The sequence below is a fragment of the Acipenser ruthenus genome, chromosome 4 (genome assembly GCF_902713425.1).
Source record: "Acipenser ruthenus chromosome 4, fAciRut3.2 maternal haplotype, whole genome shotgun sequence".
Lineage (NCBI taxonomy): Eukaryota > Metazoa > Chordata > Actinopteri > Acipenseriformes > Acipenseridae > Acipenser > Acipenser ruthenus.
This window is the reverse complement of record NC_081192.1, coordinates 66,033,007-66,047,813: the sequence shown is the minus strand read 5'-3', so window position 1 is coordinate 66,047,813 and position 14,807 is coordinate 66,033,007. Positions and strand designations below refer to the sequence as shown.

General features: G+C 40.4%; 1 protein-coding gene across 4 annotated transcripts in view; it reads right to left on the bottom strand.

Moving 5' to 3' along the window:
* LOC117399485 (rab effector MyRIP-like) overlaps nucleotides 1-8,642 on the bottom strand; it is a 198,692-nt gene extending 190,050 nt beyond the window's left edge. For all 4 annotated transcript variants that reach the window (XM_059022672.1, XM_059022671.1, XM_059022673.1 and 1 more), the window contains exon 1: nucleotides 8,135-8,642. The gene's annotated coding sequence lies outside the window, so the exon portion shown is untranslated. The remainder of the gene's footprint in view (nucleotides 1-8,134) is intronic.
* Nucleotides 8,643-14,807: the final 6,165 nt, after the last annotated feature.

Genomic DNA, 14,807 nt, shown 5'->3' with positions numbered 1-14,807 from the left:
CTGAACAATAAAGTAACCATGTTCCATCAAAATTAGGTTCTCTAGATATATGTAAAAATGTAGGCGTGACAAAAGTGATATTTACAGACAGACAAACAGGCACCTTCACTATATGGGGTATGCATTCCCAGTGATAGTAATTTAAAAGGCAGTATTGCTTTAAATATATTAGTGCGATTACAATATGCTCACCAATTCTGAACCGAGGTCCAAATAGCCTTAATGGTCACTGACTTCCACTTTCAGGATATGCATTCTACTACGCAATGCAAGCTGTTCATAGAGAGACAAACAGCTGTTCCCAAGAAGCAGAAGAGACATACAAGGTCATCCAGCAAGACATTAGGCAGGTGCTACAATTTATATCACTACCAGTGTCTGGTAAAATATCACATGACAGAAGCTCTAGCCAAGGCTAACATTCTCCTGAGGAACTAAAAGAGCAGATTTGTACTATTACCTAAAAGATAAACATTGCATTTGCTGCTTTCGACAACTGCAAACACAAACCGCAAGGTCAAAATAATGCAAAACTGATCTGACTTCTCTGCCTTTCTTGGATGTGTATTTGTGTAGAAATTGCAATATCAAAAGGGATAACCCAACAGCATCAAAAAACGGAATTCTCAATGTAGTGATGTTGCACCTTTACAGGCCTTCAGAGACATTTCCCCCTAAAATAATTAATGAAGCTATGTGCAAATCCAAGACCTGCAAGAATAATTCAAATCAATGAGGATTCCTGTTGTCCAAAACAAAAAGGATTATATTACTGTAGAATACCCAGGGTTTTCAAAATAAGCCGGTGACCGGCGCGATCCACTGTCTAAAACTATATTTGCGTCAGCTACTTTTGTTAAAAAATATTAGTAATTTTTGTGTCGCATTAAGGCGATATATAGTACATAATAGCTATGCATATGCACCCAAACAAAAACAACAAAAAAAACATTTATTTTGTTGTGATATCATAAAAACATGTAACAAGGTGCTGGTCATATTGGGGTTTCATGTATAGAGGATGTACGCCTTTAAGAAGAAAGCCATGATGGGATATCAGCTTAGCTCTTGTCAACTGATATACAAATGCTAAGTGCAGGGAGGTGCTGTATATTATTATTAACACCAGAAGAATACAGTAACCCCAGTTTCATGCAACAGTTGGTGACCAAACATGTGCAAGTACTGTTGTGTGAAATGTTGCTTAAATTGTTGTACTCAAATTTAGAACAAGAATAGTGAAAAATTCAAATACACTTAGTGTGTGAGTGTTGCACACGTGCCATCAACAAAATGCCTTGAAAACTTAACATAAAAAAAATAATTAATGAAGGACTGTAACTCTAATAAACAACGTAATCTTTTGCCAATCAAATCGTAGAGCGCCTAAACTAAAGAGTCCCACAAACAGATTTATTTTTGTCTGTTGCATCTTTTTTAGCAGTCGCAAAGTTTGTTACCAACAGGAGTTTAAGGATGATTTAATTGCGCAGCAGATTTCCTAGTTAGATGATGAGCTGGTAATATCTCTTCGGCCAAAGAAGCAGGCAGTTTTGTACGAAGTCAGCTTTTGCAAGGAAAACAAAATGTATTTCTCAAATTGACCAGGGGATGTTTCCCCAAAGCTACTTGAAAACCAAACCAACATCATAAGACCATTGGAAGATGAACATTTTGAAACTGCAGTGTTTCTCGAACATCATTGTAACTCCAGTAGCTCTTGAACATCTACTTGAGTTCACGAGTGGTCTGAGGTAATCATGAAATGTTCGTGTAGATATTTAATGCACACTTTAAACATATAATATTTATTATATTACTTTTTGTTTTGTTATATATATGTAAATGTAGCGAACCTCAGTTCCCGCAGGCAGGCGCATCACACAGGGCGAGGCAATCTACACACATGCAGAGGGCGTGCGCGAACCCGGGACCTCTCGCACTAACGCATACCACCGATACCGCTGAACAAAAGAGCCGGCTCCTTTGCAAGGAGTGTATATCGGGCTTATGTCTCTGTGTGTGTGATTACGTCACCTACCAGCCCTGCTGCTGCCTACCCCTGTGCATGCTACACTATATGTATTATATATATATAATATATATATATATATATATATATATTATTATTATTATTATTATTATTATTTATTTCTTAGCAGACGCCCTTATCCAGGGCGACTTACAATCGTAAGCAAATACATTTCAAGTGTTACAATACAAGTAATACAATAAGAGCAAGAATACAATAACTTTTGTTCAAGCAAGGTACAAGTGTGACAAACCACAATTCAATAATACAGCAGATAATAGTGATAGTTACATCAGGATATGATTAAATAGTGATAGTTACATCAGGATGTGATTAAATACAAAGTACTACAGGTTAAACACTTGGCAGATTACAGTATTCTGAAGTACAGGATTAAATGCAGTAAAATAGGGGGCAGATAAGAGCAAAATAAAGCACATTTACATGAAGGGTGATAGTGTCCCAGGATACAAACAGAGGAGTTCTACAGGTGCTCTTTGAAGAGGTGAGTCTTAAGGAGGCGCCGGAATGTGGTCAGGGACTGGGCAGTCCTGACATCTGTAGGAAGGTCATTCCACCACTGCGGAGCAAGGGTGGAGAAGGAGTGGGCTCTGGAGGCAGGGGAGCGTAGCGGAGGTATAGCTATATATGTATATGTATATATATATATATATATATATATATATATATATATATATATATATATATATATATATATGTAATTATTTTATTTTATTTTAATACAGTACATTTAATTGCGTAGCATACAGCTTTAATCATGTGTAAATAAAATCAATTTTTGTAGACTGTACATGTATGGCGAGTCCTGGGGCTGCTTCATTGGTTATGGGAGCACTGGGATTGGACTGGAACTTTACAAAAGAAAGAAGGGGTGAGGGGTCCAGGGGCAGAACTTATGTACGTGTTTTATCCTACCATTGTTTGAGGTGTTCATTTTCTGAGCAATATCTCCACCCCTTGTTGATTTTTGTTTGATGTGTAACACTGTTACGCCTTATTTGCTTCTACTTCATTGACAAGTATTTATATTTCATTTTTTGTAAATATATTCTTTTGGCCCCATCTTCAAACACATTTTCTTTTGGCTTTTTTGTTTTCAAAAGTTAACAATCATTTAGACCACTTAAATGTGTTTCAAACATGCTTAAGTGCTAATCAGACACCAATATACGATGCACTTCAAGATCACTAGGTAAGTTGTAGTTCCATGTGGGGTTTTGGGAAACGCATGTGAAGATCGATCGAAAGCAGCTGCAGTGAATTGCAAAAATCATCTACAAACCCTATGTACTACTGTTATCGGGAAACAGCCCACTGAAAGGTGAAAGCAGAATACATAGAAATAGTTGCGACTAATTAGGAAGTGTACTGCTGAGAAAAAAAAATAATATATATATATATATATATATATATATATATGTGTATATATATATATATATATATATATATATGTGTATATATATACTGTATATATTATGGAATTCAGAATTAAATGTACCGCAGCTTGCTTACTGAAATATAAACGGTAACATGTAGTCATAAGAGGTGTCTATTACATGCTGTCAGATAAGGACTTGACTAACGCAGAGTATGGGAGCTGCAGCATGCAATTTCTCATATTACAACTGTACACAATTAAAGGTGCCGTCTCCAATTCCATACACATTTTCAGCCAGTCTTGTATTAGAACATAAGAAAGTTTACAAACGACAGGAGGCCATTCGGCCCATCTTGCTCGTTTGGTTGTTAGTAGCTTATTGATCCCAGAATCTTATCAAGCAGCTTCTTGAAAGATCCCAGGGTGTCAGTTTCAACAGCATTACAGGGGAGTTGGTTCCAGACCCTCACAATTCTCTGTCCAAAAAAGTGCCTCCTATTTTCTGTTCGGAATGCCCCTTTATCTAATCTCCATTTGTGACCCCTGGTCCTTGTTTCTTTTTTCAGGTCAAAGAAGTCCCCTGGGTCGACATTGTCAAAACCTTCTATAATTTTGAATGCTTGAATCAGATCACTGCATAGTCTTCTTTGTTAAAGACTGAATAGATTCATTTCTTTTAGCCTGTCTGCATACGACATGCCTTTTAAGCCCGGGATAATTCTGGTCGCTCTTCTTTGCACTCTTTCTAGAGCAGCAATATCCTTTTTGTAACTTGGTGACTAGAACTGAACACAATATTCTAGATGAGGTCTTACTAATGCATTGTAAAGTTTTAACATTACTTACCTTTATTTAAATTCAACAGTTTTCACAATATGTCCGAGCATCTTGTTGACCTTTTTTTATAGCTTCCCCACATTGTCTAGATGAAATTTCTGAGACAACTGTGAATCTGTCTAGAACAGGCCATCCTCAAAAACGGAGTATCCGGGGCTCCCGAGTGGCGTATCCAGTAAAAGCACTCGCTAGAGCGCAGGATGCGCTCTATAGTAAAAGCACCTGCTAGAGCGCAGGATGCGCTCTATAGCCTGGACATTGCCGCTTCAAGTCCAGGCTATTCCACAGCCGACCGTGGATGGGAGCTCCCAGGGGGCGTCGCTCAGTTGGCCGAGCGTCGTCCGGGGGGAGGGAGGATTAGGTCGGCCAGGGTGTCCTCGGCTCACCGCGCACAAGCGACCCCTGTAGTCTGGCCGGGCGCCTGCGGGCTTGCCTGTAAGCTGCCCAGAGCTGCGTCCTCCGACGCTGTAGCTCTGAGGTGGCTGCACGGTGAGTCTGCAGAGCGTAAAGAAGCAGGCAGCTGACGGCACACGCTTCGGAGGACAGCGTGTGTTCTTCTTTGCCCCTCCCGAGTCAGCGCAGGGGTGGTAGCGGTGAGCTGAGCCTAAAAATAATTGGGCATTTCAAATTGGGGAGAAAATAATAAAAACTAAATTGGCAAAGTCTAAATTTAAAAAACAAACAAACAAAAGGAGTATCTGGGCAAGAAGGGCACTAGTCAGGTAGGCCACCAAGAGGCCTATGGCAACTCTAAAGGAGTTACAATCTTCCACGGCTGAGCTGGGAGACACTGTGCATACGGCAACAATAGCCTGGGTGCTTCACAAAACTGGCCTTTATGGGAGAGTGGCAAAAAGAAAGCCATTGTTGAAAAAATCTTGGCTAGAATTTGCCAGAAGGCATGTGGGAGACTCTGAGACCAAGTGGAAGAAGATTCTATGGTCTGATGAGACCAAAATAGAGCTTTTTGGCCTCAACGCTAAGCGCTATGTTTGGCGCAAGCCTAACACCGCACATCATCCTGAGAACACCATCCCTACCGTGAAGCATGGTGGTGGCAGCATCATGCTATGGGGATGCTTCTCTGTGTCAGGGCCTGGAACGCTCGTGAAGATAGAGGGCAAAATGGATGCAGCAAAGTACAGAAAGATCCTGGAGGAAAACCTGCTGCAAGGGACCTGGGACTTGGTAGAAGATTCATCTTCCAGCAGGACAATGACCCCAAACATACAGCCAAAGCCACACTGGAGTGAGTGGCTTAAAAACAAAAAGGTCAATGTCCTGGAGTGGCCCAGTTAAAGCCCGGACCTCAATCCAATTGAGAATATGTGGAAAGAGTTGAAAATTGCTGTTCACCAAAGGTCCCCATCCAACTTGACGGAGCTTGAGCAATTTTGCAAAGAAGAATAGGCAAAAATTGCAGTGTCCAGATGTGCAAAGCTGGTAGACTTATCCAAATAGACTCATGGCTGTAATTGCTGCCAAAGGTGCCTCTACCAAATATTGACTCAAGGGGGTGAATACTTATGCAATCAATTATTTTCTGTTTTGTATTTGTAATTAATTTAGAAAAATTTGTAGATTTTATTTTTCACTTTGACTTTATGGACTTTTTTTGTGTTGATCAGTGGCAAAAACTCCTAATTAAATCAATTTTGATTCCATGTTGTAACACAGTAAAATGTGGAAAAAGTCCAAGGGGGTGAATACTTTTGAGAGCCACTGAGCCACAGGTCAAAGTAACGAGTACTATTAGATTTCCATAACACTGAAAATATGAAGGCATGTGAAGAGGTTTATGGGGTATTCGAAGTTGAAGTACCAGGAGCATATTTATATCGGGAGGATGCTTAATTACCTGGTCACAATGTAAATGACACAGTTTTAAGTAAGCAGTGGGCGAAATTACAAATTCAGCCAATGCATTAATTCAATCAAGAAATTTAAATATGAAATTTCCCCAAGTAAAGCACCCCCCCCCCCCCGTTAAAAACAAGATAAAACAAAAACTAACAGCATTGCTTAAGACTAAAGTTAATAAAGTGATAACACCACCCCCTCTCAATCATTGTATTTCTCTATACCACTTTACTCCTACGACTACAACAACTGAAGTGAAAATGACCTTCAGAAGATTCTCTTTTGACTGTGCAAATATTGGACTAATTCACAACAGAAATAAAAATGAGGGAAGGACCATCTTGTTATAAAAACTGAATGAGATTCAGAGATGTCTAGATTCTTAACACAAAACGTTATTGTGCTAAGAAAAAAAAAAATATGGTTTTGTGACAATTACAATAGACACGCGCTATAAGGAATTATTACGTATTATATGAAATGTGTTTAGCCTTACAGTTTAATTATGTTGAAAATATCAGCTCATTACCATTAAAATGTTAACCAGATAAAAACACATTCGCAATCCCATTAATTTCACTGTTGCTTCTACTAGCTACAAAAATGATTTCACATTAAGAACCTCCTATTGCTCCATGCAGAAACCGGAGCATGCCTTTTCGGTTGAAGGAGTGGCCCAATGGCATCAGATTGAAAATCTGGGAATGTACACAAATCAAACAATGTGTGCTTCCTTATAAAAATGGGGTGCACAGAAAGAAAGGAAAAATGTCATAATGTAGTTACGAATTATTCAGTTTAAAAGCGAAACGCGTTTTGTTTTGTTTGGTTCCTTTAATGACAGGTTTAAACATTACCTGAAAACATGAGGTAAAAAATGCTTTTATCAAAGTTAACTACTGATGTATTTAGTATTACATTACATCCAAATGCAAGTGAATTACGGATTTTTCCTTCCAATAACATCTATTATACAAATAATTTACATTAGGTCCATAGCCTTTGGCATTCAAAATGTAAACTACGTTTCCTAACAGGCTGTTTTTAATACTGCAAACAAGGTAATTGTTTAGAGCAGGTGTGCATCACCAGTTACTAGTCAGTGGAGGATGTGTGATCATTACAACACATTCAGAAGTATACTGTACATTCCTGGTCAATACTTTAATGGTGGACTTGTATTCAAACTTATTTAAAATGCAGTTTGGTGTTTCATATTTAAATTAATTAAGATATTTGACCTCTTTGTATTTTGGTATGCACGGCAATATAAATATAATTTAATCAGAACAACCCTGTTATAATAACATGCATTGTTACAGCTACCACTGTTGCATATGTATGTGTTACATGTACAAAATGCAAATTAACAACCCAGTTCGACTGTACAATATTCAAATTGTGGTAGACAACAGGTGAAATTAAACAAGATTCTGCAAAATGATTATCACGTGCCGACAGAAAAGGGACAGTGGTTGGCACGGCATTACGTAAATGAACTTATGTTCACATAGTTCCTTAAACGGAATGCGTCTTAAATATATTACAGTTCATATGACTACACGCGTTTGTTATAGATACCATTTGCAGCGAGGTCGTATACAATGAAGACTGGAGGACTAAATGGTTAAATATACTCCTACTAGGCGTGACCTTAGGAGGAATGTCAATGAAGTTTACGTGCGGAGTCCTGGATATATTGCCATGTACTTGATCACAGGTGATCGGTTAAGTAATTACCGCTACATAACTACACCACCATCATTAAAAAATTCGTTCAAATCACATTTCCCCTAAACAAATGACAGACAGTCTACTGGTAGCTGTTGTATTGTTTGCACTGGTTTAAAACTAGTGTACTTAACAAACCAGGCAACTAGAACACATTCCAAAATACACTGTTGATACTCAGTTTCCCACGGAAATCGCCTGTGAACACCCACGCTACATGCTCCATCATTACTTTAAACTGCACTTAATAAAAACATGATAGACTTGTAACTTACATGGATTGACAGGATGCCTGTCTGTAGGAAAAGAGCCAGTGCAGCCGGATACAGTCCTCCAGTCGCCCTTTCCTTAGGTCAAGGAATCCTATACAAAGTTAATGAAAATAACCCTATAAATAACTCCCCGATACTTCTCGGAGCAATTGCAAATCTTAAACAAATTATGCAGCAACACCCGAATGCAGCACCAATGTAGCCAGTCACGCGATTTGCACAAGACTAAGAAACACTGCTGTCCACGCTGTCTTACATCCAGTTAATTCCGTACTGTCACATCCAAGTACTGCTGTACTTATATTTTATAAGTGTTCTTATATATTTGAAGTGATGTAATATTCAAATAAAACGAGAAGGCGACCGAGCTTTAAGGGTGTTTCTCTCAATCAGGGAACTCTGTTGGGTGATTCCATTTTCAGAATGCAGCCAGCAACTGTGCCTCTGTGCAAGGCAGCCAATCAGTTAGCAGAGAGACCCAATGAACTCTCCTCACACACAACTGCAGCCAGAGGACTCACATTTGTTAAATGGTCATGTCACAATTACTATTACTCGGTGTCGTGAAAATCGTGAAAGGAAGTCGTCGTTGGCCACGGAGACTTTAACAATGTATATTTGATATTGTCAATAGCACTGCGAATAGAACTGTGGTCAAACCTAATCCACTGTAATTGTTCTAATTAGATCGCGTGTGAATTAGCCTGTCAGAAAATAGCCTGTTAAGAACAAAACGTGGTTTGCATTTTGTCTGTAGTCGTAGCCTACGGATGTAATTCTGTGTTGCTGATATGCAACATGATATGTATATTCCAGTGGGTTCTCATTCGTGGTAAAACAATAAATCATTTAAATTGAATTGAATTTCGAAAATACAGAGAACAGGGATATATGGATGGAGCCGGACAGCGGTTTAACCTTGATGGTGCCAAGAATGGACACACTGCTATTATTATTACTCTGCAACGTATTCCCTTTTAAAATAATTAAACATGAATTACTCATTCTCTAATGTAAAGCGTTTTGGCCCATACAATACTGTTGTTCTGGGATTAAATGCTTACTTCAGCAAGTTAGCATTTTTTTGCAGTTAGCATCCCTCATCAAATGAGTAATTGTAATTGATTTTTTAATGCAAATTATCTTAGTTATTAATCTATATCAATTATATATGACAATTAAGATGTTTGTTTTTTTAAATTACCAATACCGATCCAAATGTTTAACAACCAGAGTACATCACAGTTGATAAAATACATTACAAAAGTGTTCCTGAGATACAACAAGGTAAATTGGTTAAAAGCTTTTGTAAGCATGGTAAATGAAGCAATATATTTACTTAAGTGGTTCATGACAGGGTAGACTGCCAATGTGTGATCCTGCTGAGGGTTTTTTTTTTTTTTTTTAAATCCAGTGGGACTAAGCCATCAAACCAGCTGTTAAAAAAAGGAACTACAGGTACACAATATGAACTGGCTTTGAACCACCTCATTTGGTTTGCAGTCACTTGTGCACCCTGGAAGTATGTATATTCCAAATAAATGTTATGCTGACTTTGGTAATTAAGTTACTTTAAGGGTAAAGTTTTAATAGATACTGTAAACACTGTGGGAGGCAGAGGCAGCTGTGGGAAGAATTAGGATGCCAGCCCTCCATTTGATTAGCATTATAAACTACTGTGGCTTTTTCTGCATGATTTGCAATTTTTAATCTGTTTCTGTGCCTCTTTTTTTAAATTAAATCTTACAAATATTAAGCACTGCTTTATTGATCCCCTAATGCAGTGGTACTCAACTATGGCCCTCAAGATCTAATCCAATCCAGGTTTTTACTCCAAGCAGGTTCTAATACTGTTAACTGAAGCTGCTAAGAGGCAATTAACTAATTTAGGACCTGGTTGGAATAAAGATCAGGACTGGAATGGATCTCGAGGGCCAGAGTTGAGTACCACTGCATTCAATATAGAACCCTTTTATTCTGAGCCAATTTAAATATACAAGGTCTTATTTTGCAGGCAAGTAAGTAATATTAAATTGCGGTATACTGGACAGTCATATAAATTTATTCAAAATGTTGGCAACACCTAATTTTGTTGATAGTGCCAAGTATAGTTATATATTTTACATGTTTGTTACAGTAATGTTTATAGTTCTTTAGCACCACCTACTGGGTTGTACACGGTTGACTACATTTTGCGAAGAGGAGAACTGTGCAGACTTGCCTTGGGAACAGTATACTGCAGAGGTTCCCAAACTGTGGGCCGCGGGTATATAACAACGAAAAGCAATAACAAAATACTAATGAAGAAAAAATAACATTCAAATGAAAAAATAACAGTTTAGACTAAGTTTATTTACAGCGTTCCAGGTATTAAAATGTTTTTAATTTGTCATTTTTCTCAAGTCCGAATAGTAGGCCGCAGTGCCCTATGCAGCTGAACAGGAGGTTAAAATGTTTGGGAACCCCTGGTATACTGTATCCTGAATAACGTGGCTAACGAGAGGGCTAAATAATTTAAAAGTACTTGACTCTGGGACATGTACTGTATGTTTTAGAACGAGGTACGGGAACGATTGTACACTTTGTTCTATATGGCAGTGATGAATATGAAGAGAGGTGGAGGGCTACAAAAACTCTGGGAAAGAAGTAGACACAGTTAGGTAAGTGGTGTGTTTTTTTTTTTTCAAACTGAATTCAGCCATAAAGGTTTTATTAAAATAAATTAAATGCTGGGGTGTTCACCATTTTAACATTCTTCAGTCAAAAATCAAACTCTTTGAGCCAGTAGCCAATAGGAGAGAGTCAGCGAAGGCAGCAAAGATCTGCACTGACACAAACCAACAACCAAACTAACAAAGTACTATTGCCAAAGAGGAACCTTGTTTGCATCACAAAACTTAAGAGTAAAATGAAGACTTCAAATCAGGAACAAAAAGTATATGATAATGTTGCACGACTGCACAGGAGGTCTACTTTATTAAGGGACTTTTGCTTTAAAATCAGATTCAGAAATACAGTAAAGATTCATCAATTTGCTTATTAACAGCACTGTTTGTGTTTACAAGCCCACTATGGATTGTAACTCTATTGTGAATACATTGAACCTGGCAGATTATAGGTCTAGACAAATCCCTGAATACCAGTTCTGCTAAATTACTTATAGTACTCATGTATTTTGTAGGCAGGAGTAATATGATAGGATAAAGGAAGAGTGGTGGTAGGTATACAGTGAGATGTTTGTGTCACACACTGGGAGCTGGTACAGGACCTTCATTGTTACATTTAATTACAAGTCTTTGGATTCACAGAATCAAAAGACGGGAATCTCTTCAGGAAACATACCTATTCGCTTTCTATTCGGTAAAGCTATTATAAATAAACAAAAATAGTCTGCACTGTAAATGATCATGTCACCATTTACTTCCCATTTCAGCATCACTGTGTGCCATTTAAAATGTTTACAACATCAGAGACAACCTCAAGCTAAAAATATAATAACTAACAATGACACACTTTTTATTAAAGCAACACAAAAATGATCCAAAGGGAGTCGGTATAAACCGTTGTCCGCATGTGTTCTGCACTCCATGTGTGCAATGTTCTTTTTGTTCTGAGTTCTGTGCGATTTTCAGCGTAGCTGTGGTTTGTAATATCTGGCTCTTTTTTATTATCTTTAAGTTCAGTTAAGAGCCAGATGAGAAACACAGTTAATATGCTGCCAAGAAAAATAACAGTCAGGACTCTGGGGGTCCAAAGCTGACTGTCCCAAGGCCATCCGAGCCGTCTACGTTGTTCCAGGGGGCGATACATCTCCCTTCGGGCTATAGGGCACTTTTCTGCAATGGCTGGCGTGGACCCACGTTGATCGTTCAGCGACTTTCACCGCTGTCTGCGTTGTCAGGAGCACCTGGAACGGACCTGTCCAGCGTTGTTGATACCAATGCTTCCGGCGGAGGTCTTTGATGATCACCCAGAGCGCCCCTTCCTTCGGCTCGGGTAGGGTGGCTTTTACCCTGGGAAAAATAGACTTCAGAACATTGTTAAGAGAAGCACAATATTTTACCATTTCATCCTCACATCCCATTAGGGTGAGCCTATTTTGAGGAAAAGGTGTGTTCAGCATCCGCATTGGGCATCCCGTCAATACTTCATGGGGTGCTAGCCCTGTAGTACTGTGCGTGCGTCCGCGCATGTACATCAGGGCCAATGGCAATACTGTAACCCATGAGAGCCCTGTTTCAGCCAGGAGCTTAGTTAGTTTAGTTTTTATTATTTGGTTTGCTCTCTCCACCAAGCCTCCGCTTGCGGGGTGGTAGCTACAGTGTGTGCGTAAATCAATTTGTAGGCTTTCAGAAATGTTCTGTACCACACTGTTCACAAAATGAGAACCATTGTCAGATGTCAATTTAGATGGCAGACCCCATCGGGGTATAATCTCTCTCATCAGGCTTTTTGCTACTGCCACAGCTGTGGCATGTCTGCAGGGGAATGCTTCAATCCATTCAGAAAAAGTGTCAATTATCACAAGGCAGTACTTGTAACCTTGGCAAGGTGTTAATTAAATAAAATCCATCATGACATGTTCGTAGGGGCCCTCAGGCCTCGGATGAGCTGATACGGACATGGGCGTGTTGCGGCCTACATTGTTGGTCATACAAATCACACATTTAGCACAAAATTGGTTAGCATATGTAGAAAAACCTGGAGCAAACCAAAAATTCTTAACGACATTCACCACCCCTCCCTTTGACACATGGTCTTGGCCGTGTGCCAACTTAGCTACATAAGGGAAACATGAACGGGGAAGGGCAGGCAACCCAGTGGGTCCTCGCCAAATCTTATGAGTAGAATCATAAGAGCATTTGTTCTTCCACAGAACTATCTCAGCAGGACCCACACTGTGTTGTAAGTCAGCTACGTCCTGTAAAGAAAATACAGATTCAGTTAAGGCAGGTAATGACACCATTTGGAGCACAGGGGCCTGAGTTGATGCGGCCGCTGCTTTAGCAGCAGCATCTGCAACAGCATTCCCTTGAGAGACAGGATCAGAAGCGTTAGTATGTGCCTGGCATTTACATACAGAAATGGCTTTTGGTAGCAGAATAGCTTCCAACAAGTTGGCCACCAGTTTAGAGTGACATATGGGCATCCCCGTAGAAGTGAGGAAACCCCGCTGTTGCCAGAGGGTGCCAAAGTCGTGTACGACCCCAAAGGCATAGCGACTATCAGTATAGATGGTAACAGTTTGACTTTGAGCCAAAATACAACCACGGGTTAGGGCGAACAGTTCTGCGGCCTGAGCAGAAAGGTTGCCAGGTAGTCTAGCGCTTTCTAGTACAGCAGTCGCAGTAGTAACTGCATACACAACTAGAGGGTCACCCGCTGGAGAGCGCTGTGCCGAGCCATCAACAAACAATTCTAAATCAGCATTCAATAGGGGCACATCAGTAAGATCGGGTCGTGGCTTGCAGACCTGTTCTACTAAGGCGGTGCAATCGTGAGGCTCTCCATCGGCTTCTGTAGGAAGAAGTGTAGCAGGGTTAAGCACAGTACAGCGTTTTAGCACAACATGTGCCATGGTCATTAATACATTCTGGTAATGTAGTAGACGAGCTGGAGTCAGATGTGCTGTCTTGGCCTATGAAATGAGAGCATGTACTGCATGAGGAACATGTACAGTTAGAGGGCACATTGCAACTAGGTCAGCACTAGCCAGCACAGCTTCAGTGGCGGCGGCCACCGCTCTCAAGCAACAGACTAGCCCTCGGGCTACGTTATCAAGGCGCTTAGAGTAAAAAGCCACAGGACGTTGTTTTCCCCCGTGCTCTTGTGTCAGTACTGCCGACATGAATCCTCCCTTTTCACAAACAAACAGGTTATAAGGTTTAGAGCGGCAGAAAAGGCGGCTGGTGTCTCGGTGAACCCTTGAGGCATAACTGTCCGGGTCCACCGTTTCCCCACAAAGGTGAAAGCAAACCAAAACTGTGAGTCCCCTGCAACGGGGATGCTAAAAAATGCATTTGCTAAATCAATAACAGTAAACCACTTCACACTTGGGGGAACAGCTGACAAAACAGTAACTGGGTTTGGCACAATAGGGGCCCTTGCATATATCGCGTCATTTACTAACCTGAGGTCTTGGACAAATCGCCATTCTCCCGAGGCTTTGCGGACCGGGAGAATCGGGGTGTTGCAAGGCAAGTCCAGGCAGGGCACGATAGCTCCTCTAGAGACCAAAGACGCATGCACAGGAGCAATGCCTTCCTGTGCTTCCTTGCTGAGAGGATACTGGGCGCGGCTAGGCCGGTGTGTGCTTTTTGGTGTGACTGTTAGGGGCTCTGCCCCTTTCATAAGGCCAATATCATACTTAACTTTTGCCCATAGAGAATCGGGGAGGCCGATCAGCAAGGGTGGAAACGTGCCTCCCAGTGCCTCCTCAGGGGGCGCATCTCGGTTCTCTGCCCCATGGATTCCCGTTGGACAGGCGCGACCCAAAATAAAGGAGCGCAAACAGCGCGAGCACTGGGGGAGAATTTGAACCCGTCTTCACTTTGCCAGTCAGTCACCTGCAACACAGACTTAAGCCAGACGCCAGTATCTTTCCACTCTACATCATCGGTTTTTGCTACGTTTATATGTGGCACAGAGTCAGTTGTGTGGTAAAGTAAAGACTGAT